Source organism: Rousettus aegyptiacus, unplaced genomic scaffold (genome assembly GCF_014176215.1).
Source record: "Rousettus aegyptiacus isolate mRouAeg1 unplaced genomic scaffold, mRouAeg1.p scaffold_m13_p_8, whole genome shotgun sequence".
Lineage (NCBI taxonomy): Eukaryota > Metazoa > Chordata > Mammalia > Chiroptera > Pteropodidae > Rousettus > Rousettus aegyptiacus.
The window spans coordinates 82,862,992-82,885,134 of NW_023416311.1; the positions used below are offsets into that span (position 1 = coordinate 82,862,992).

Genomic DNA, 22,143 nt, shown 5'->3' on the forward strand with positions numbered 1-22,143 from the left:
TGACTTCAGCCTCAGTGCTGAGACCTCTGAGTGCTGTTGCTCCATGGTTAGGGAAGAGCTTCACGCGGAGGAGGATTCCATGATTTTGTTGCCCCTGTGTGTGTGGCAGGAGGTGATAAAATTCCCTCTATTTACTTTTCACAGGTACCACTTTCAGGAAAGGTAATTTGTGTCAACCACGAGGGCCTCTTCTGTTGATCTCCCGCCTTTAATTTTAGTTTAGGTGACTATGTTTGCTCGTCCTCTTGCTGTTGTTTTTTTAAAAGTCATTTTCAGGTAGAGCACGTTTGTGAGCCTGTTTTAACTGTGACATCTTACTTGCAGGCCTTTATTCTTATTTTAGTATAATTTCATATGATTTATTTCCATGTATTTATGTAAAAAATTTTTTCAACTTTATTGAAATATAATTGGCATATATCATTATGTAACTTTAAGGTATACAACTTGTTGATTTGATACACGAATATATTGCAAAATGATTACTGCAATAAGGTTAGTTAACACATCCATCACGTCACATAATTGCATTTATTTGTGTGTGGTGAGAACATTTAAGATTTACTCTCTGAGCAACTTTCAGGTATCTAATACAGTATTGCTACCATGCTTAAAAAAACCATGCCAGCATAGTTAAGCTCCTAGAGAGACGATCTTTATCTCAGATTGAGAAGTCGAGAAGTAATATCAAAAATAATAAGAATGTGTCTTTTGGTGACAGTTGAAAATGTATACCAAACACTTATTTTCCTTTATCTCAAGGCCTGACATATGGGGGGCACCAATGTTTGTATCATAATGAACACACAATTTGGGCAGGATTGAAAATTGAATCATGGTTCATATATTGCTTACTCTGTCTTCACTGTTTTTAAAATTTGCTCTGCTTGTGCTCAAAGAAACACATTTAAATGTGTTCAGAGTAATTTAATCGACTCATAGGAAGTTGTATTTCTTTAAGCAGAAGATTTTAGTAAAATAAGACAAATGTCTAACTATAAATAATTATTGGACTAAGTTTATAGAATAAGAGAATAGTGAGTTTTAATAATTTGACGAAAAGAGAGGTTTTGTTTAAATAGACATATCTGGTGGACAACATGATTAGAGAGTGATATACTTGGACATTATAAAGGACCAGTAGAATTTCCGATAAGTGTTGACAATAGAAATTTATTCTTGGCCAGTCTGCTTCATTTTATATGAGTTGTTGATTTGGGGATATTGTGTGTTCAGATGAAAATGACAGCCAGAGCAAATGTATAATTTCTGTCTTTTGGTACCAAATACTTAAGTTATAATTGGAAGAGTGTGCTCCTGAATGACCATAGTTTGACTGATTTTTTAGTTTTCAGTCAACCCTAACACTGTAAATTGGGATTAACAATGCCAATTGATTATTCACTTAAAGAACTCTACTCACCAGGCTGTTATGGCTGAGGCTAGCTCTATAAAAGCTTGAAGTTGGGGAATGATGCCATGACCATGATGATGTCTCAGCACTTCACAGGGACATCATGGTCATCTGGTCACATCAACTGTGAAAGAGTTACTGTCTCTGCCAGAGTTTACACTACTGCATCTTTGGAAGAATCAGACACCTTGTGCATTGTTGATCAAGGCATTAACAATTTTATTTTTAAAATACAGAGTCTCCTGATTTAAAACCCAAATAGCTAGATCTAATTTCTTATTATTATGTAAACTTTCTAGTACCCTAGTTGATGAAATAACTACTTCTATTTCCTGAGATGCTTTAAATCAATTATTAGCTCTGGAACTTACTAAAAATATTGATTATTTTGAATTAAAATGCTTGTAACATTTAAATAGTATAGAAGTATAGTGAAAAGCTCTCTCATTACTTTCTCCAATAATGCATATTCCTTTGCAATAAAAAATGATGATAGTTTACTATGTATTAACATATATCAGTGCTCACAAATATAGATGCACAAATGTGCATTTTTAAGAACAGAAATTAGATTATGCCATCCATTATTTTGTAACTTCATTTTTTTTAACTTAACTATTTCAGATGTCTTTCTGCATCAATACATTATTTTTAACTGATAAGTATAAAGTTGTGCATATTTTCATTCCCATTTTTGGTCATTCTGGGGAAAGATGTAAAGAAATAAATTCTTTTAACAGCACACAGAGTTAAAGGTGTACACCAAGTATTGGTTCTCCTTCAAAGAGCTCTTTTTGGATTTTCTTCAGGTCATTGGAATGCCAAGTATGTGAGCTGACAGCAGTTTTAGTGTCTGGAGATTGAACTAATAATAATCATCTCAGCTTTATCCATTGATGTTAATGTTTTTAAATATTTAAAGTTAAAATTACTTAATAAATAACACATAATTAAATCAGATTATTTTGGATAGCCGATGTGTAATTAACTCATAAGAATTTAAGAAAGATGGTTTTTACCTAAGCATGTAGAAATGTGACCTTAGGTGCACATTTGCAATTATTTACTAAGTCCAAACCAGATTTAGTTCACATTTTCTTCTTTTTAAAACGTACCATTAAAAAAATTAAAGTTAATTTCCTCTAGTCATATATTATCTAGGATAATTTCTGGGGCGAGGCCAGAACTCTACTGGCGATCCAAATACAGTTCTTTTTTGTTTTGTGAGCTTACATGTCCACCAGAGGGTGCACTTTACTCTTTTTTTTGACACAAGACAGTAGTTTGTCTACTCTAATTTTATTTTTGGTTTAATGAAGCTAGCTAGGTTAACTATCAGAAAGAGAATTCCCTAAAATTCTGAAACATGCACACTAGGAGATTACCATGTAAAAATCTAACTCATTAATATAAAGTGGCTGTATGACTGTTAAAATAGTGGCCTTGACTATGTATACTGGAACAGAGCACCGGAAGGGAGCACTGTGGGGTAGGGATGCTTAGGGAATTTCATGGGCAAGATAGGACCTGAAGTGGCCCCGATAGCCCAGCCAAGGTCAGGCAGCAGGGCCTGGTGGTTATCAAACTTTTGGGTCTCAGGGTCCCTTTACATTACTCAAAATTATTAAGGCCCCAAAGAACTTTTGTTTATGTGGGTTATAGTTATCAATAGTTAATAGATTAGCAGATGAAATAGAGACACTTTAAAATAGAAGACAGCTAAATTCTCATATCTGATTCTGCATTTAATCTGTTGCAAAAGGTTGCTTTGATTGATGTATGTAAAGAAAACAGCCTCACACAGGTATGAAGTTGGAAAAGGGAGGCATATTTTGATGGCTTTCTCTAATAATTGTGAGTAATCGTCTGTGATTCTACACCCAAACCCTCAAGTGGTGGTTTCTTAAAGGTTAGTTGCAGTGTGGAACCTGAAATCCCATCAGTGTGTTTTGTTAAAATCCACTAGTCTGCCTCGGACTTTGGAAGGGTCTCTTACCCGTGTGTGACTTTATAGTGCAGTGCATTGGTCTTGGAAAACACTGGTTCATCGAGTTAGGGAAATCTTACAAGTGTTGAAACAATTTAAGAAAAATCACATTTGTTAATATACTACTAATCTTGTTAGAAAAGAGTGTGGGTATTGGGACCGTATCAAGTTCATGGTGGCAGATACAGATTTTCCAACAATTTAATTTTCACTCGAAAGCTTAAATTTTATCATTGGCACAAATACTAATAGCTGTTTTCCTTGAGTTGACAGGCTCACTTCATTTATTTCTGAGAAAGTGTTTGTGAAACACATAAATTTGAATAACTATAGTTTGTCTATAGTCATTCTTTCAAGTAAAACGGTGTCCTATAAAATAAAACTATCTCAGCTCATAAGTAACATTCCTGAGACAACCCTCATACTTAGGGTGTATAGCAAAAATGCTCTGTGAGTATTTCCCATTTCATTACACAGAAAAATAAAAAGGAAAGAATAAAGATAAGACAATAATAGAAATATGTAATAATAAAATTTAATAATAAAAAGAAATCAGGCATGGGTAAAAGATTCTTTCAAAGTCCAAGACAGACCAGTGAATTTGATAAAATCAATAATGTTTACTGCTTCATCAAGTCTGTTCTTAAGCAAAGCCGACTTAATTTTTTACCAGTGCATCACAGTGAAAAAATACAGTGGCTGCTGGTCGAGTTTGGTGCCGCTGCCGTAATTCATGGTAAGGGCCCTTCAGTTTCGCTCACTCTTGATTTTGCACCAGCCGTGTAAATGTGAACATGGTGCAGAGAGGTAAATAATTTCTTAGTATTATTAGGAAAATAACATTTCATAATATTATTAGGAACATAGTTTTGATCTTGCAGGTCCTTCAAAGGGGTCCAGGCACAACGAAGACAGCTGCACCAGTGAACGAGTAGGGCTGGGTGTTGTGGAGCCATTGCAAACCAGAACACCGAGGAAAGGCGGAGAGCAGGAAATGTGAGCTTGACAGGGAACTGAGACTAGACTGCAGTTGTCGGTTCTTATGGAAATAGAAGGAAATCAGGGTAGGAGAGAATGTTTTGAAGGTGGAGTGCACCTTGGAGGTAGTTTAACTCAAACTATGAGACTCTTGTGGTTTTCCTAGTTGGAGGGCGTGCATCTTTAATTAAATACTCCCTCTTTTCCCACTCCACCCTGTTTCTTCTGCCCGTTATTTCTTCTATTTTTACCCTGAAAGGCAGCATAGGGCCTGCTTTTTGTATGCAGTAGTTAAAGTATAAACGTTAGGGTCTTGAGGCCCAGGGGAGGGTGGCTTCTGTTGCTAAGCTAAGGAGGACTTGCTTCTGTGGACAGTAAGGGGCCCTTGCCTACTCTGGTCTCTTCTTTCCTCGTCTCCATCCCTCCCTTCCCCAAAATGGCATTGGACAGTGATGCCTATCGAAGGTGTGCGGTATGGGGTGTGTTAGGGAAACAACATGGACAGGACAACGACCTGCCTTCATGCAGCCACGTGTCTAATAAAAGATAGAGGTAAATGTCATCAGTGTCCTGGGAACACACAGTGGGAGCCTCTAGTCCCACATGGGGAGTAGGGTTGCAGGTCAGGGCAGATGTTCTGGAGGAACTAAAGTTATGTTATGCAGGCTGAAATTTAAAGAACAAGAAGGAGTTAAAGTTAGTCAAACCAAAGGTAGAGGGGGCTGTAGGGAGCAGGAGGAGAAAGAGGAGAAGAAGTAAGTCAGACAAAGGCATGGAGATGAGAGACAGTACATTGAATAGCCAGTTGTATCGCTCAAAATAATACTAAAATTTAAAAATCAAGCAAAAGCAAAGTATAACTGCAAGACACCGTACATATTTGAGTAAAAACTACTAATAGCCTACTGTTGACCTTACTGATAAACAGTCAATGAACACATTTTATATATGTGTTAGACACTGTATTCTTACAATAAAGTAAGCTAGAGAAAAGAAAATGTCATTAAGAAAACTGTAAGGAAGAGAAAATACATTTATAGTATTTATAGAAAAAAAATCTGTGCATAAGTGGACCCATGTAGTTCAAACCCAGGTTGTTCAGGGCCCAGTGTATCACACTGGGATTCAAAGTGAAAATCCTGTATGTGAGAACAAGCAAGAGGTGCTAGGGAGTGAGGGTGGGACGGGGGAGGGAGCAGGATCCCAGGAAGGACTTGGCGATACCACGGAGGGAAACGGAGGGTACAGATGACACCTTTCCCAAGTCCACTTGGCTGGGGAAGTGACCATTTCTTTGAGAGACATAAGAATATGAAGAGAAAAAGCTGGTTTGTTGGAAAGGTAACTTTTTAAAGAAATGCAGGTTCAAGCTGTTTTGCTTCTGTGGCAACCCCGAAGGAGTTTCATTTGAGGAGATGACAGTGAGACATCTGTGTGCCCGTGGCTTTCGATGCTTGGGCAGTGCCATCCAGGGTCCCCTCCTCGCTTCATTGTGCCCTTCAGTTCGCCGTTCCTTTTATTCTCTAAAGTTTAAACACTGCACTGCAGTGTTTAACACTGGGCAGCATAGTGTTAATTTTAGAAAATGGACTTTGAATGCCTTTAGGAGGGTCGAGCCTGTTCGTTCACCACAAGCCTCATTGTTCTCTGTTACCCTTTACTTTTTGTTATTGCTGCTGCACAGACTGAGCACTTTGGCCTGTTCTGAAGGTATCTGAGTTTACGGTTACACTGGATTACTTGGCCAAAGACGGGATAACAGTGAGATGGGAATGAGGATGGGAGTCAGGATCAAAGCCAGTGCAGACTGTGTCAGAGGGAGGCCCTGTGGTGTGGAGGAATGATTCAGCTGCAGATGGATTTACGTTTTCTCTCTTTGCCAGATGAAAGCTGCAGAATTTGGGGCAAGCTGCCTCACCTACAGGAAACTAAGTTCCTTACCACTGAGATGCACCTCCTTTGGGGTTGCCATAGAAGCAGGACAGGATTTGAACATGCATAGCTCAACCTGTAATAGGTCTGCTCTCAGCAGATGAGGACATCTCTTTGGTCAGTTTTGATGGGAATGTGAGGTTGAGCTTTTCAGATAATCCATTAATTCATGCAGGATTGTCAAGAGTTAGGCAGGTTCTTATGTTTTCATGTTTTGTTTTGGCTTTTAATGCAAACTTTATTCAGTTCTTCTAAGTGAGTTTCCATTTAGATGTGTGGTATATCCTTACTAAATAGTACTTACCCAAGCCTTTATAAATCTTGACCAGCTATGATTAGGATATTTCAAAGGGACAACGCCAAGATAAGGTCCTAGAACTCTTGTCAGTGTAAATGATTTATGAGCACCATCCAGCCCCTTTGGGTCTTTTGTTCTGTGATTTGACCTTGGAAGTTCTATACCTCCAGTCCAGCTCCCAACTCTAACCCCGGGAATTTTTTTCCAAGGCTACTTTACTCTGCAGGAGGGCCTGCTTGCTTTGCATGTGTGCATGTGTGTGTTGGGGGCTGGTAGACCAATTTTGGCTAGCTCAGGATGCTCCAAGGAATGCCTGTTTTCCAAATAATTACTTCCCAAGGATAAGTCAATGAAAAAGAGTGCTAAGTACCTCCTTCCAGCTTCTGGTTCTATGGGGATTGGGAGGCAGTGTGGAGAGGGAGAGGGAGTATGGAAGAATAAAGGAGGGTGGATTAGAGAAGGTTTTTCACCAAGAAGAAAGAAATGTCTTCCCTAAGCCATGGTGGCACAGTCGGACCTTTCCTGCCAGTTCTAAATTGAGTTGATCTGGCTTTTCCTAAGGCCTTCTCCTTCTATTAGACCTTTATTGACATGGCCCTGGACTCCAATCAGGGGAAACCTGTCTCATTTTTCAAGGGCACCTTGAGGCCACTTTCATCACCACCATCTGGACTTACCTACCTCCAACTCTTTCTCTCTATAACAGTGGTTTTCTGTAAGGTGGTATGCTTAAGAATTACTTGGAAAGCTTTGGCACATGCAGGATAGAGGGCCTACCACCAGAGGTTCTGATTTTGTAGACCTAGTCTGACTCTGATCCAAGTAGGCCTTGTACAGGTCCTTAGAAACATTGCCCTGGATCAGTGGTTCTGATCCCCTAGCTGCACGTGGAAATCACCTGAGAGCTTTAAAAAAGTACCAGTGCTTGGCCCTATCCTTAAAGTTATAATTTAATTATTTAGGATAGCAATAGGTACACATAGACATCTAGCCACAATAGTTTTTAATTCAGCATGATGGACCCAGGTTAGTATATCTCAAGCTAAGATCTTAGTGCCTGTCTCTAAAACTGTCCCCTAGTAATTTTTTTCAGTCCATTTATACCTGATCTTCATATTTTTTTTCAGTAAAGGGAATTTTGATTTGTAAGTTTTATTCCGTCATTTCTCTTTTAGTTGTCTGAGGTTCTGTTGCATAAGCTCAAAGGATCTCCTACAGTGTGTCCTTCACCCTGCCAACCACCAGGGGGCAGGCACACACAGTCAAATACTTCAGATATTACTGTCTGGGTGCACATTATAGCTGGTAGAGAAAAAAATATATGTTAAAAAAGAAAGGAAAGCCAAACCTTGAGATCCTGTCATGACGTGAGATTCTTAGTTGGCAGCACAGGTTTTTGCTGTTACCTAATGATTGTTCCAGAAAGGCCATTGTTGGGTGGTCGAATCTGAAGGATGTGTCCCCACGGTTGAAGTCTTGTCCACAGCTCAAGGAATGTTTAATGAATCGAGACGACTTGGTAGAGAAGTCAGGAGTAAGAACATTGTGTGTGACCACTGACGACCATGGTGACAAGAGGCGCCCCTCCATTCCACCATTCCAAGAGTGTCACAGATGCTGCCCCAGAAATATGGGTGGGAATGAGCCCTTCACAAACACCTTGAAATGCTTCTCCCAGCACTAAACAAGTTATTTTTAGGGATGGTATGTCTGGTGCTTTTACAGTAATACTGTGACATCAACTTTCTAAAAGGCACTGTTCTTTTAAAGGAGATTTTGGAATAAGGAAAACGGACCTCTTAACTGAAGAGTTCTTAGAATTTTAAAAATAAATGAGATCCATGATAATAGTGAAGTTTTTTTTTTTTTTCCTGAATCCAGAAATTCACTAAGAATATTTTTCTCCTCACTAAAGTGAAGTTTGTGGTGGTATTTACAGGGGCTGGAGGAAGAGGATGAACAAATAACCAACTTATTTGTGAAAGCGGTTAGAACTCTCAGATAGCTATGCGTTTTTACTGTAAAACATGATGAAAACTTCAAGAGACAGCCATGGGAGAGGTGAAAATGACACTTTATGTCTTTTATTTAGTGATTTTCTCTTACGTTGTTTTCTTACGTTGGGCCCTGAAGGTTCCGAGCTTGCTCCGGTATCCGCAGCGCATCTGTCGTGTGGGTTACTAAGCTGTTGTTATGAAGCCCCAGACCTTCCCTTCTAAGTGGGACTGCGCTTCTCCCTTGCCTGATGCTCCCTGGTAACTTCTGCCACTGCAGCTCAGCTCACTAGGGCGAGAGTGCAATGCTGGAAGAGTGGGGGGACCTTGTTCCTCTTCCCTGTTTTCTCAGTGGTCCACTTAAAGTCACCTCAGCGATGGCCCTTTATAGTAGCAACAGTGGTTGACTTAAGTCCAGCTTTTTCACACACTCCCAGGACTGGACTTCTGCTGCCTGAGCGGTGTCAGCCCAGCTAGCTGGTCAGGACCCTTCCTCAGAGTGGTACCCTACGTCCTGCAGTTAGTTTATCCATCAGTGGCCCGGGAGTCCTCCTTTTTGCTTTTTCAGTTCTCTAACCCCAGTTTAACTCATTCTCTATATTCTTTGTTAAAATGAGTGTGATTTCTGTTTTTCTGATGGAACTTTTTCAGTGGATTAAAGTGTTAACTGGCTCTAATTCTATATCTCTTTGTTTTGATTTCAAGCTGTTCTCAAAATATCTCTATTTGTAATAACTTTCTAATTGGACATTTTCTCTCTCTAGTCCCTTTCACTGATTGAAGCGAAGTTGTAATTATCACCAGAGACCTGAAAAGATCTACCTGTTTAGAGGACAAATTACAGTTTAATAATCTACTGGCCTGAGCTAGGTCGCTTAATTAATTTCTAATAACCACTCAAATCTTAATATTGGAAAAGAAATTTAAGTGGGCTACTTTCCTCAAACTGTGTGTCTAAATATGTAAAGTAATTCTCATAACAGTGAGTACATAAGGGAAAGAGGTTTTCCAAATGTATCCTGTGTGAAAATAAGCAGAATCAACAGAAACACCAGAAAATGTTATTAGCAAGCATATGAAATTCAAACGTCAAAACCAACAACAATGACAAAAAAGAAAAATGAATTCTGAAGGTGGACGAAGGAAAGAATGGAAAAGTGGCATTTATTTGCTGGAAAATTAAAATGAAACCAAAAAACACTGCTAGAGAAGAATGCGTTTGATAAAGTGCAGTCTCTCGGACACACTGTCTTCCTTGTTTTATTCCTGTTCCATCCAGTTCACCCATATCAAGTGTACAATTCACTAAACACAATTCCTATGTTTCGTATATTCAGTTGTGTAATCATCAAGTAGGACACTTTTGCATCAACAGTGCCTTGATCTGCCGTGCACCGTATCTTTCTTCACAAAAGATGAGATTTGCCCAGTATTCTGCCCAGTATATAAACCTATTTGAGCTAACTGAATATCGGACTCATTTTGTCCTGTACTTTATGCAGAATTTAGTGACTTAGTTACAATTTTGGATCACTATTTCTGCGGATTAGCAATGTGTGTCTCAGAGAGGCTTGTCAGGTTGTGTTCTGTGATAGAATGCGGCCTGTCATGGAATGGTTTGCCAGGAGTAGCCAACACCGGCTGGCTTTCCGTGGATATTTTTTCCCCCTTCTTTCATAGGGTTCAGAGATTATATGAGGCAGAGACTGGAAGCAGATTATGTTTGGAACCAAATGTCCTTAGAAATGAGCTCTGGTGATTCATTCTTTTTGCTAATTCCTGTGTCAGATGCCCAGGGTCCTCCGATATATGGGCCCCATGTTTTTCTCTCTACCTCTATCTTGTCTCCTTTTTGGTATTAGAAGATGTGATTTGCTTTTCCTAAGCTATCCCCTGCTTCTTCCAATACAGTTCCCTTCTCAGAAAAAGTGTTATTTTGAAGAAAATTTTACCTCCTTCTTCACACTAGATGACCAGCCACTTCCTGTTTTATACTCAGGAGTGGTGATTCTGTCATTTTAGATTTCTACATTGACTCTGGATTTTCTCGTTTCTTACTATTGTGAGCACAATGATGATTGTTCACTCACTCTCATGTGTGGAAGTTGTCTGAAGTGATGTATCTCTGAGTGATGTTTGTGAATAGCGCTTACGTAGTCTGGTGGTAGCTGCCCTGGTGACCTTGACCACAACCCTATAGCATTCAGGCCTCTCCGTTGCCTCACTTCCTCAGCAGAGGATGACATCTAGCACCCAGGCTTTATAGGGCACAGCAGACCCCTGCCCAGCCCCTGTTAGTGTGGCCATGAATGGCGGAGGCCGTCCGTGGTGGGGGGCCTGCTTTCCTGTTTGTTCCACTGAGCTCTCCTCTAGCCCTCTGGGCCCTTGAAGTGACTTCAGGCAGTGTGATTCAGTGGAAGGTGCTGAACTATGGGAGATTCAGTGACTTTGAGCAAATCGCCTAGCCCCAGAAACCTCTATTTTTTCATTCACTAAAAAATGCTTATAGTTTTACGGGCCTCCCAGAGTGCTTGTGTGGATTAAGCAAGGCAATAGATATGAAAGAGCTGTGTAACCGCGATGAAGAGGAGGCCTGTGTCAGCCATGGCCTCTGGCTTGACGTGGGAGGACGTGCCGAAGGACACGTCCTTCAAGCTTCATAGCAAGCAGCTGAGGACACTCTTGTCATCATCCTATTTCTTCCCCAGTGTGTGGAGGGAGAAGATGAGCTCCGACATTTTGGCTCAGTGCTGACAGAATCAGCGTTCATTCCTTCAATTATTGTAATTTTGCCACATTGTTTGACATAGGACGAGGTGAAGAAAACGTTCGGATCTGTAATGCTTTCCATTGATGTGAATGGCGGAATGGCTTTTCCTGATGTGGCTTTGATATAAATAAGCTTTTAATCACATTAATTTCTAAAAAAAAAAAAAAAACCTTTCAAAGAGACAAAAGGCATTATCTAGAAAAACATTTAAAACAGTCTTAAAAAATCTATTCTGAAAATTTTATGTCTCCTGTTTTTCCTCTTTTTCTCTCCTATAGATTTGTTTCAGGTTTCTTCCTCTTCGCACCCATTGGTCTTGTCACATGATGATAGGTAACCTCGGCTTCCAGTTTCATACCTGGCTGAATGCCTGGCTTTTCAGTTGTGAAGGTTTCTCCATTCCTCTTAATCAGCCAGCTTCAACCCTCCGTGTGGCGTGGAATTGTCTGACTTCTCACTGGAGGCAGCCGCATTTCTGAGCCGAATGCTGCTAGTGCAGATGTGTGCCCTGGCCTCTGCTGGAACCTCAGCGCTCCCGAGAAAATCCTTTCAGTTTTAGATCCTTCAGTCTAGGATCCCCTTCCCATCAGCCCTCCTTACTTTGCTAGTAATCTTGCCTTTTTCAGTGAGATGCTGACCACATGGAATTTCCTCAGCTCCCCTTTACACCTCATCATTTATCCGTAATTTTTGCCCATTTCTCACTTTCTGCCTGATTCAGTGGTGTGTTTTGACCGCTTTCCACGGTCAGCCTCTCTGCTTGGGTGCCCGTCCAGCCCCTTAAGGCTTAGAGTTCACACAGTTAACTCTGCCCCCTCTTTCCTGTCTCTGCTCTCTCCCTCCCTCCCTTCTGTGAGCCACTCAACTCGCTTGAGGCCCTGTCTTCACTCTGGTCCCCTTCGTTGCATATTTCTCAGGAGACCTGCCTCTTCTCCCTACTCACTCTTCACCACCTTAGCCCTCTGGCCAAATGGCACCTTGTGCTGTTCCACTTGGCCCTGTTCTTTCAAGTAGGCAAGGACCGCTTTCCTAGTGCCAAAGGATCTTCTTCTCAAGATCTACACCACCTTCGACATACTTATCCGCTCCAGCACACCCTGGATGGTTAATAAGTTTATGTTGAATGGATGAATAAAGGAACTTTGTTTTTCTCCCTTGGTCTCCATGACATGGTCCCATCTTTTTTCGCTTGCAGTCTCCTGACCACTCCTTTTTAGTCTCTTTTTTCTGCCTTTTTTTTTAATTAAACAAAATTTTTTTTTCAATTAGAGTTGACAGTTAATATTTTATATTAGTTTAAGGCGTACAGCATATTATATAGTTTACAAAGTCCTCCCCCTGCCCACCTGGCACTATACATAGTTATTACAATATTATTTACTGTATTCCCTACGCTGTATGTCACAACCCCGTGACTATTTTCTAACCACCAATTTGTGCTATTTAATCCCTTCACCATTTCATTCAGCCTCCCAACTCCCTTCCCCTCTAGCAATCACCAATTTGTTCTCTGTATCTTTGAGTCTGTTTTGTTTTTTCATTTATTTTGTTCTTTAGATTCCACGTATAAGTGAAATCATATGGTATTTGTCTTTGACGTATTTCACTCAGCATAATAATCTCTAGGTCTATCTATGTCATCACAAATGGTAAGATTTCATTCTCTTTTATGGCCGAATTACAGTCCCATTGTATGTATGTACTATAACTTCTTTATCTAATTGTCTATCAATGGGCACTTAGGTTACTTCTCTGCCTCTTAAATTTTTTTTTGTTTTTACACCTGCAGCACCCAGTCTTCCTAGGTGGTCTCTCATCCAAGTACGAACCAGGCCCAAACCTGCTTAGCTTCTGAGATCAGACAAGATAGGCCGTGTTCAGGGTGGCATGGCCTTAGACTGACTCTTAAATTTTGGGTTTCCCCAAACTAAAGAACTTCTAACTGAGTGCCTACTGTATACTAAACGGGGTACCAGATGCTGTCCTTAACTATATTGACTTTTCTAATCTTTGTAAGAAACGTATGTAATTTTTTTTAGAAGAAAAAAGCAAAACGAGAGAATTTAAGAAACTTGCCCATGTAAACATTAGTCGATGGAAGAGCAGGAATGTGAATCCTGTTGATCGCAAAGCCTGTGCTTTTCCCACTGGACTCGCACAGAGCTCAGGTGGGAATTACCATCGTGTTTTACACAGTGCCTAGCCAAGTCCTTATGTCTATTAATTATCCTTAAGTATTTGAGGAGTAAATCTGTGATATTGTCTGTTCCTATGGCTTCAATCTTTTTGTTTTCTTTTTTCTTTAAAAAGTGACTTAAAATAGCTCAAAAAAGTAGTACGTGCTCGTTGATAAAAATGCAAGCAATAAAAGTGTGTGATGAAGTAAAAAAGAAAATTCCCTTTCCTTCTCACCACTCCACTCTCAAGGGGTGGTGACAACTATCATTTTTACACTGATGTCCAAGTTTTCATTTTCAGTCCGTAGATCCCTCTTGAATTCACATTCCAATCTCTGTTACACCCAGATGCTGATTTATCGCTATTTTTTGGTATAATTGTCGGGATTTACATATTTGAGACATTTGAAATTCTTTTGGATAGTGGCAGATGTGAAATCAATCAGTCAACTAATTGCTTTCTTATTTCATCCATTGGCTCTATTTACATGTCTGTCCTGCTGGCTCTTCAAACTCATATTCCTCAAAATTAAACTCATTTTTGTTCTTTCCGCCTTCAACTCCATTTCTTGTGCCTTATCTCAGTTGCAATAACATCTCCCTGTCATCCTTGTCTCAACCCTCTTCACGTCCCTGTCCAATCAGGCAGCAAGTCCTTTCAGTTGTGGGGAGTCACCACAGTGCATCCCCACTGCCGCCGTTGGAGTTCAGCCACACCTATGACTTGGACAGTTACCCTGGCTGCCTCATGATGGCCTTGTTCTCCTTCTAACTCCAGTCTGCTAAGACTTCACTTCCAAAACCTAAAGGTCATCGTGACCCTTCATTGCATTGTCACAAACACACTTTCCCCTAATACAGTTTAAGCCTTGGCCACATCTGTTCCCAGACCTTGCCATGAATTTTCATTCTTTTACTTGTGTTTATGCTACACTCTTTTTTAAAAATGCACCCAACATTCAAGGTATTGTTCAAACGCTATAGCATTCTTAAAACCTCCTCCTAGATGCCTTCAATTCTTAGGTCCAGAGAAGGGCTTCCCATCTTTCATACTCTCATAGTTGCTATTTATTCTCAATATTAGCACTTGGTCCCTGTGACCTGGGGTTAAGTTTGTAGTTTAGATCTGTTGCCTCATCAGATTGTTAATCTTTTGAAAGGACTGTGTTGCAGATATTTTTTTGCTATTGAATTTGTACATAGTTCTCAGGTAAATGCTATTTGGATTTGTTTTCCTGAAACTTTGATTTGAGACCTTAAAATTGAGTCTGTTATTTTCATATTTAGATGATTCTATTAGCAAGTTTATCTCTGAATGCCCCAATAATCTATACAATGAAAATCTATGCTTAGTGGTCTAAATTAGTTCAGGTCCATTATCAATCAACCTATAGACCATTTTATGTCTCTAAAGGGACCTATTTAAGAGGCTTTGGAATTGCGTTAAGATTTAGCCTAGGATGGCCTTTTGCATGTGGACTCTAAAATGCCTTAAGGAAAAAGAAAATAATAATAAAAAATAAAATGCCTCAAGGAAGATACTGTAAAAGGATTGAAAATATTTGTTAATTAAGAATTTTAATTTTTAATCTGTATATTTTAATGACTCTTAAACATCTCCTATAGGATCTTTTAAACCAGGGATTTGATTATAATATTTTTAAATAATTTAAATTTTAATTTAAAAATCAGGTAGTTCTTTAAAATGGTGGGAGGTGATTTACTCTTATGAGAAGAGGATGGAGGACATATGCCATGCCACAATCACTGTCTTTTGATAAGATGTGTGATCATTTCAAGGCCCAGCTTGACTCTCAGGTGGTGTGTCTTCTCTCATGAACTGTACCTAGGCTTGAGATAAAGAATGGGGAAAGGTTTTCCCATTTCTACTAGTACCCTCCAGGTTTATCTCACTATGAATGGGCAGGTGAAAAGTTTCCTGCTGCTGCTCCTCTTAGGAAGGTAAGAAAGAGAAGGTAAGTGGGCGGAGTGGGAAAGAAGGAGCATTGATCCCTGTTCCTCCCCGCACTCCATCCCCTACCTTCAAACAGTACAAATACTTTAGTACCATCCAAGGTGATGCTTTTACATGCTTGGAAGACACACATAGCTTTGTTTTCTTACTGACCAGCAGTGTCAGTGTTAACTTAGATGAGAAGCTCCTAGAACACTGTGTAGAACCAGCACTATAGTGTCCAAATAGGGAGCTTAACTAGTTTTTATTTTTTTTAATTGTGTGTTGTTTTTTATGGGGTGAGCCCTAGCCAAATAATTTAGTAAGCTGAACATCAGTTTTGAGGATTTGGGGGACTTATTTTTTATTTTTTGAAGCGAGGTGCCACTCCATTGCGGAATTATATTTTTAATCTTTTAATTGACAAAAATCAGTATCATTTTTTGAATAAAATGCCAAGGAGCTGACTTAATTATGCTGTGTCTTTAAGATTAAAATTTTGCTCAAAGGAAAGCTCAAGTATCTGATTGTGCCTCTGAGAAATGCGAGAACCATTGGGGTTAAAGGGAAACTTGCTCACTTATCCTTTCAGGATTCAGTTCAGCTTGACTCATTTTTACTTCTCATCCTCTAGTATTTAAAATTTGCTTTTAGAATTAATTTTGGTTTTGCTTATTTGACACAAGAGGAATGTTTTCCAAGTCACTTGAATTTTTCCTGCCTTTTTATTGTTCAGAATTGTTCCAAACTTACAAACGAAAAACCCTTACTAAGGAGGGAGTGTGTGTGTGTGTGTGTGTGTGTGTGTGTGTGTGTGTGTGTGTTTCTAGCCAAATAACATAAAAATTACTTCTGGTCTTGTAAGCTTGACAGAGATTTTATTTATTCTTATTAAATGTGGTTTGTTTATATCTACTTCTTTGTGTGAAATTCATGCTTAAGAAGAGTGAGATTGTTTTGGATATGTTTTCTCTTAGACCAGCTGGACTCTTATTAACCCTTATTTGAGGATGGGGGTGTGCGTGCATATGTGTGTGCATATTGTGTGTATGTGCACATGGGGCATGTGTATAATAAGCACGCCAGCTTCTTACTTGAGTGGCTTTCAATTTTAAGATTCGAAAGAAAGAAAGGAAGGGAAAGAAAGATCCCTTAAGTAAGAGGACAAAGGAATGCTCTCTTTAACTGGACTAGAAGTGAAGTTTGTGTTTCATTTAAAATGACAAATCAGCAAATCCCTCTTCGACTATGTTGCATCAAGGTGAATTTTCCCTTCATTCCGGGCTTTGGACATAGTTTGCCTGGATATCTTCCCAGGAAAGCCCCTGTGTAAAACCCCCACTTGAGCAAAGTTATCATAAAATCATTTCATTTCCATAATACTTGTCTTCTGACCTGCACAAAATGCACCACAGCTCTTGAGGTACATAGTTTAGGTCTTAGCGTTACTAAACAAGGAAATTTAAAGTGAACACAAAATTCTCATTTATATCTAAACTGTGATACAAAATGAAGATAAAGGTAGAGATTCTTTTATATGGTAATTTGGGGAAACAAATTAGACTATCAGCAGGAAGAAAACATCAGATTTGGGAGACGCAGGTGGAGAGTGCTCTGCACTGCACTAAATTCTGCGATTTTGTTCAGAATCAAAGGGGGAAAATGGTGTACTGATTTCACTCCTAGGACTTATCAGTCTTCATGCTGGGGCTGGAGTCGGAGCTGTGGGTCTCACCAAAGCAGGATACGCGGACCACAGTTTATTGGCCACCATTTGTTTTCAGAACTAAATAAAGAAAAATAAATTATATGATGGGCATTGTTTCTTATCTCTTTCTGTGGGCCATTGCTAATTTTAGAGAGAAATAAAATAGTCTCACTCTTTTGTGTAGTTGCAGAGTGAGCCCCACTGAATTACGCTGGTTCACAAACGTGTAGCCGAGTGGAGCTAGCACGCTGTGTCCGAATGATCCTCTGCTCCTCGAAGTGTTATACCTTGAGAACTTGAAATGTGGGGTGGGGGTAAAGGTTCCTGACGATTGTATTTAAAAATTAAACAAGAAGAAAGTTTCTATCTAACTTAAGGCCACTAATATCTAAACTCCATGCCAGAATATTTCAAGGTAACGAAACATGTCAAACAGAAACTTCAGCGAGGACAGATGTGCTCTGGGGGAAAAACCAGCAGAATAAAGTTCATTGGAAAAAAAAAAAGTTCAACTGTCGACTCTGCATAGAAATATATCTCCTGGAGAGCTTCTCCCTATTTTTCTTTCTTTCATCCAAAGCAAAGACGGACAAAATGGAAGAAAGGGGAAGATAAAGAAACCATGTTCATAAACTGGGTCAATTTCTAAGCCGATTTTGACCTTTATAGTAAACTACTTTCCACATCTGCTGACGACAAATGTCTACACATGGTAACAGGTAACTTGCTTTAGTACCATATAATCCGTGAGACATAAATAACTAGGCACTGTAATTATATGGTAGTTACCATACAGTCGAAGTAGTTACGTGACTTTTAGTATGCCATAAAATAAGGTGATAATTTTTTTTTTTATTCGGATCATTCGTTATAGGAATTTTTCCTTTCCATACTTTTAAAGATCATAAGTGATTTTGGTATACTCTGATGTGCAGTGAGGGCACTGCAGAGAAAGGTATTATTCCTCCAAGATACCCGACAAGTTATCCTTCTCATGGAGAAATCAGTATTAACTATGGGAGGACTAATTTTCTGTTATAAGTTCTTGATTTTGCTAGATGGTTTGCTAGCTTTGAATGAACAGTAGATATGCAGAATGAATTTTCGGCCATACTATTTCGAATTGCAATTTTTGGAAATTCTTAATCATTCTTTTTCATTTTCTCTCCCCCGCCCCCCCGTGCTTTGCTTTCCTCCCCTTTCTTTTTGTGACGATGGCCTTTTTTTTTTTTTTTTTTCTTTCACAGATAGCTGGGATGATATAGACTGTATTGGTTTAAAAAGAAAACCCAGACTTACAAAAAGCCCCCAAATAATTTATATTCAACTAATATATAATTAAAAACATTAGTTCCCCTCTTTTTTCTTTTGTGGTTCTCGTTTTGGTTCCCAAGTTCGAGTTTTAAAAATAGGAGAAGTTTCAGGTCTTCCTGGTTCAGCCCCTGTTGTCTGCAGCACTCCACTGCTTCTACCGAAGGGGAGAATTGAATTGGAGATTCGATGTAGTCTTTTTTTGTTGTTCCACTCTGAGCCTCTATCTACAGCTTCTTTGCAAAAACAGTTTTGTGCTAGCAGACATGACTTAACTCTGTTCCTTACATAGAGAACTATTCAACTTTACTTTTATGTGTTTTGAATAATGCCTCATCTGAGACTGTGACAGCAATAAAGTATGCATGGCCAACCTTATTTTAATAGCGCAAGAGAGCTGCTTTTAATTAATAAGTGGATCTCTTTATGTCTGGGGTTTTCAGTTTATTTTGTGGTCCTTTGGAGTTCTGCAATTATGTGGCCTAAAAGGGCTATGTTAGTGGAGACTAAATCCTTTTCAAAATCTGTCATTTACAGGTTTTGTGTCTGTAATCTGTGTTTTCAGATTACTGTCTTTAAAAAGGAGGAAGAAAAAAGCAGTAGCAGTTTTTTCTGTAAAATATTAAAATCTATAGCCTGTAATTGTATATGTTTTAGCAGTCGTTAATGGAACGAAGCGTCCATGTACATTGATAGAAGATTCGCCGTCCCGTTGAGTTGCTGCCTCACACGGGTCCAAGCTTCTTTAAAGGATCCTCATATTGTGCATTTTCCCACTTACAATCTACTTCTAAACTACTAAAAAATTGTAGTTATTAGAACTTGTTTAAAATATCTATATATCTCCTCGGGTATTTAAAAAGGTGTGCAAAACCTTTTCCATCCTGGGGGTGCTGTTAAAGTCTTACCTGATACACATAGATTTTGATTTAGCTCTGTCCATCTAGGAGTTCAGTGTGTGCTCTGACTTGCGCACTGTGCCCCCTCCCTGAGGGGTTTTTACCCTACGACAGGAATCCAGCCTTGGACCTACAGTGACCTCGAGTAAAGTGATTTCTTGGTGGAATGCTTTTATGATTGACATGAATGCTGGCACCCAGCTTATGCTGGTTTGTGCACTGTTTTCTTCGGAAGATAAGTCTGTCATAGTTCTACATAAGGAATAAGAGAGAGAATCATCCATAGGAGCATGAGCATTCCATAGCTATAGGCACGACCATCTTCTTGGCTGGATATTAGTTACCAGTAACTAGTGTGTGGGTCACTATAGTTTAAAATTTCAAAACTTAAAAAGAATCACTCCTTTATGCATTGAAACGAAAAAGAAAATATGCTATGTTTTAAAGTCAGAAGTAAAACTGAGTGATCTGACTTTTCTGATTTCTGTTTGGTTTGCTGCACAAAGTGTCTCTGAAGGAAGGCTTCCTTTGGTCAGCTGTAATGGGAGGCTGCTCTTGGGGACAGTCCATTCTAGTGGCACTGTTAAGTAGTCATCAGTAGATGGCAGTAATGTTCCACTACAACATTTTTAAATCACTTCAAATACTGCCTGACATTTATTTCATCCTCAGTCTAATTTTGAAAATGCTTGATTAGCTACATTAAGCAATGTTTGGGTGATTCTTTTTTTCCTTTTAAACTTACAGAATTATAGCCACAGCCTGAAAGAAAGCCATTACTGGCAGACAACATGATTATCAGTTGTAATTTAGTCAGTCTTACATGGGGAATTGGCATATAGGGTTTTAATCATATTTGTAAAAACAGTTTATATAAATGTATAAAATAGTTAACAAGGAGGATTATAATTTTTCACTTATTTGTCTCGATTTTCGCCCTTAATTCTAGCTAGGGTAACAGCTGATCATTATAGCGATCATCCGAATTGTGCATTTGTGTATACATGTTATTTCTTTTTATTCCTATGGATCTAGATATATGCCTTGCAAATGAAATACTTTTAAATCTTGCTAAAATACTTGATGCATACTAACTGGTAGACCAAAATAGCTAATACCTTTATAGTTTTTATTGGTTTGGAAGTTCAGGGAAAAGGCTATCCTCGAGGATGGGTAGGTTACCTTATATTAGGTTTTTGCAGGTCCCTTATTTCAGAAACGTGCAGTATAGAAAAATAGGCTGCGCTCTGATTTTTCTTTGTGATCCAGATTATGTTGTAATAATTAACTGTCGTAGGTTGAATATAGAATAATATATGATCATCATTTAGAATGGAAACTTCATAGTCAATTGGCATTTAATATGTTTTGTGAACTTTTTTTATTTTAAGGTATTTTTAGGAAAGAGTTCATATACTACAAGAGAGCGAAATTAGGTAGTTTTTCCTTTTTTAAACAAAACCACTACATTACTAATATTCCACTTGAAAAGAATGAAATGATATTTTTTTGTGAACTACTTTGAGAAAAGTCTTATTTTCGGATTGAATAAATTTTTAGAAAACTATGGCTTAATTGTTTTATATTTTCTCATTTTTAGAACTGAATTTGTGTCTGGAAGTATAAAGTGATTGATTGTGGAGCTATTTTTTTTAACTTTAAGATATTTTAAGAACTGGACTGTAATGTTTTATTCTTTGTTACCTTTAAAGGCTTTAGCAGGTAGAGGAGAGAGAGAGAGAACGTCTGTGTGCTGCTGAGGACAAGGCTTCTGTTTCCGTTATCGTTTTATGCTTAGCTTGCGTGGACTTACCAGTCCTCTTAACTACTACATGAACTTGAAATTTGCAACTTAAGCCACAATATGTGATAGCTGAAGCACCTAGTGATAGCATCCAATTCCCGATAAGTTTCATTATTATCTTTTAGCCCTATGGCATGCTTCACACATTTTAAAGGTTCATTTATATGTGTGTGTGTGCGCGCACACAAACACATGGTATAGTAACAGTTATAATCCCTGTAAATTAAAATATGTTGATGGGAAGTTATAGGAAGCTTATGCTAGAGTATATGAAAATTGGGGACAATGTATTTAGTTTCTCAGCAAACAGAGATAAATGTAATAATAACAAAATCATAAGCTAGTTTTAGTTATGTTCCTCCATCCGATACCAGCCAGCCAAGAAGCTAATAAAGTTTTTTACAGTAGTACACAGTGGTGTGAAACAGTGGCTATAGGAAGAACTGCCTATCTCCCTGGGAGTTGGACTCACAGGGAGGTGAGGATTAAACAGTGCCTGTAAGGTTTGCAATTGAAGTGATACTTCTGAGTGATACATTTTGAAAGAGCAGCTTAAAGTTTTGAAGGAGTAATATATGACATGAAATTCTCTGTCAAAGCGAATTCATAGAGACCCTATTCATTTCTCCTTGTTAAATACCTTGAGAGAAGTCAGGATTTTTCCCATTTGACTTGCAATAGGGATTTCTCAAGCAATGTTTCTCTCCAGCTAGCTATAGGATGAGGGTGGACCAAAAAAAAAAAAAAAAAAAAAATTGGCTTTGTTTCTATTTTATGCACAGCCAGACTTGCTCTTATGTTTGTAATATTTAAAGGAGTTCAATAGGAGGCCCTTGATTCTTTGATCTAATGCCACAGTACTGTTTAATGAGAAAGGTTTTTAATATTGTGTGCAATATTGAACATTTCTGCCAGTT

The 22,143-nt window shown here is 38.7% G+C and overlaps 1 protein-coding gene across 9 annotated transcripts in view; it reads left to right on the forward strand.

The window, feature by feature from the left end:
- ARL15 (ADP ribosylation factor like GTPase 15) overlaps positions 1-22,143 on the forward strand; it is a 366,598-nt gene that overhangs the window by 69,377 nt on the left and 275,078 nt on the right. The window lies entirely within an intron of this gene.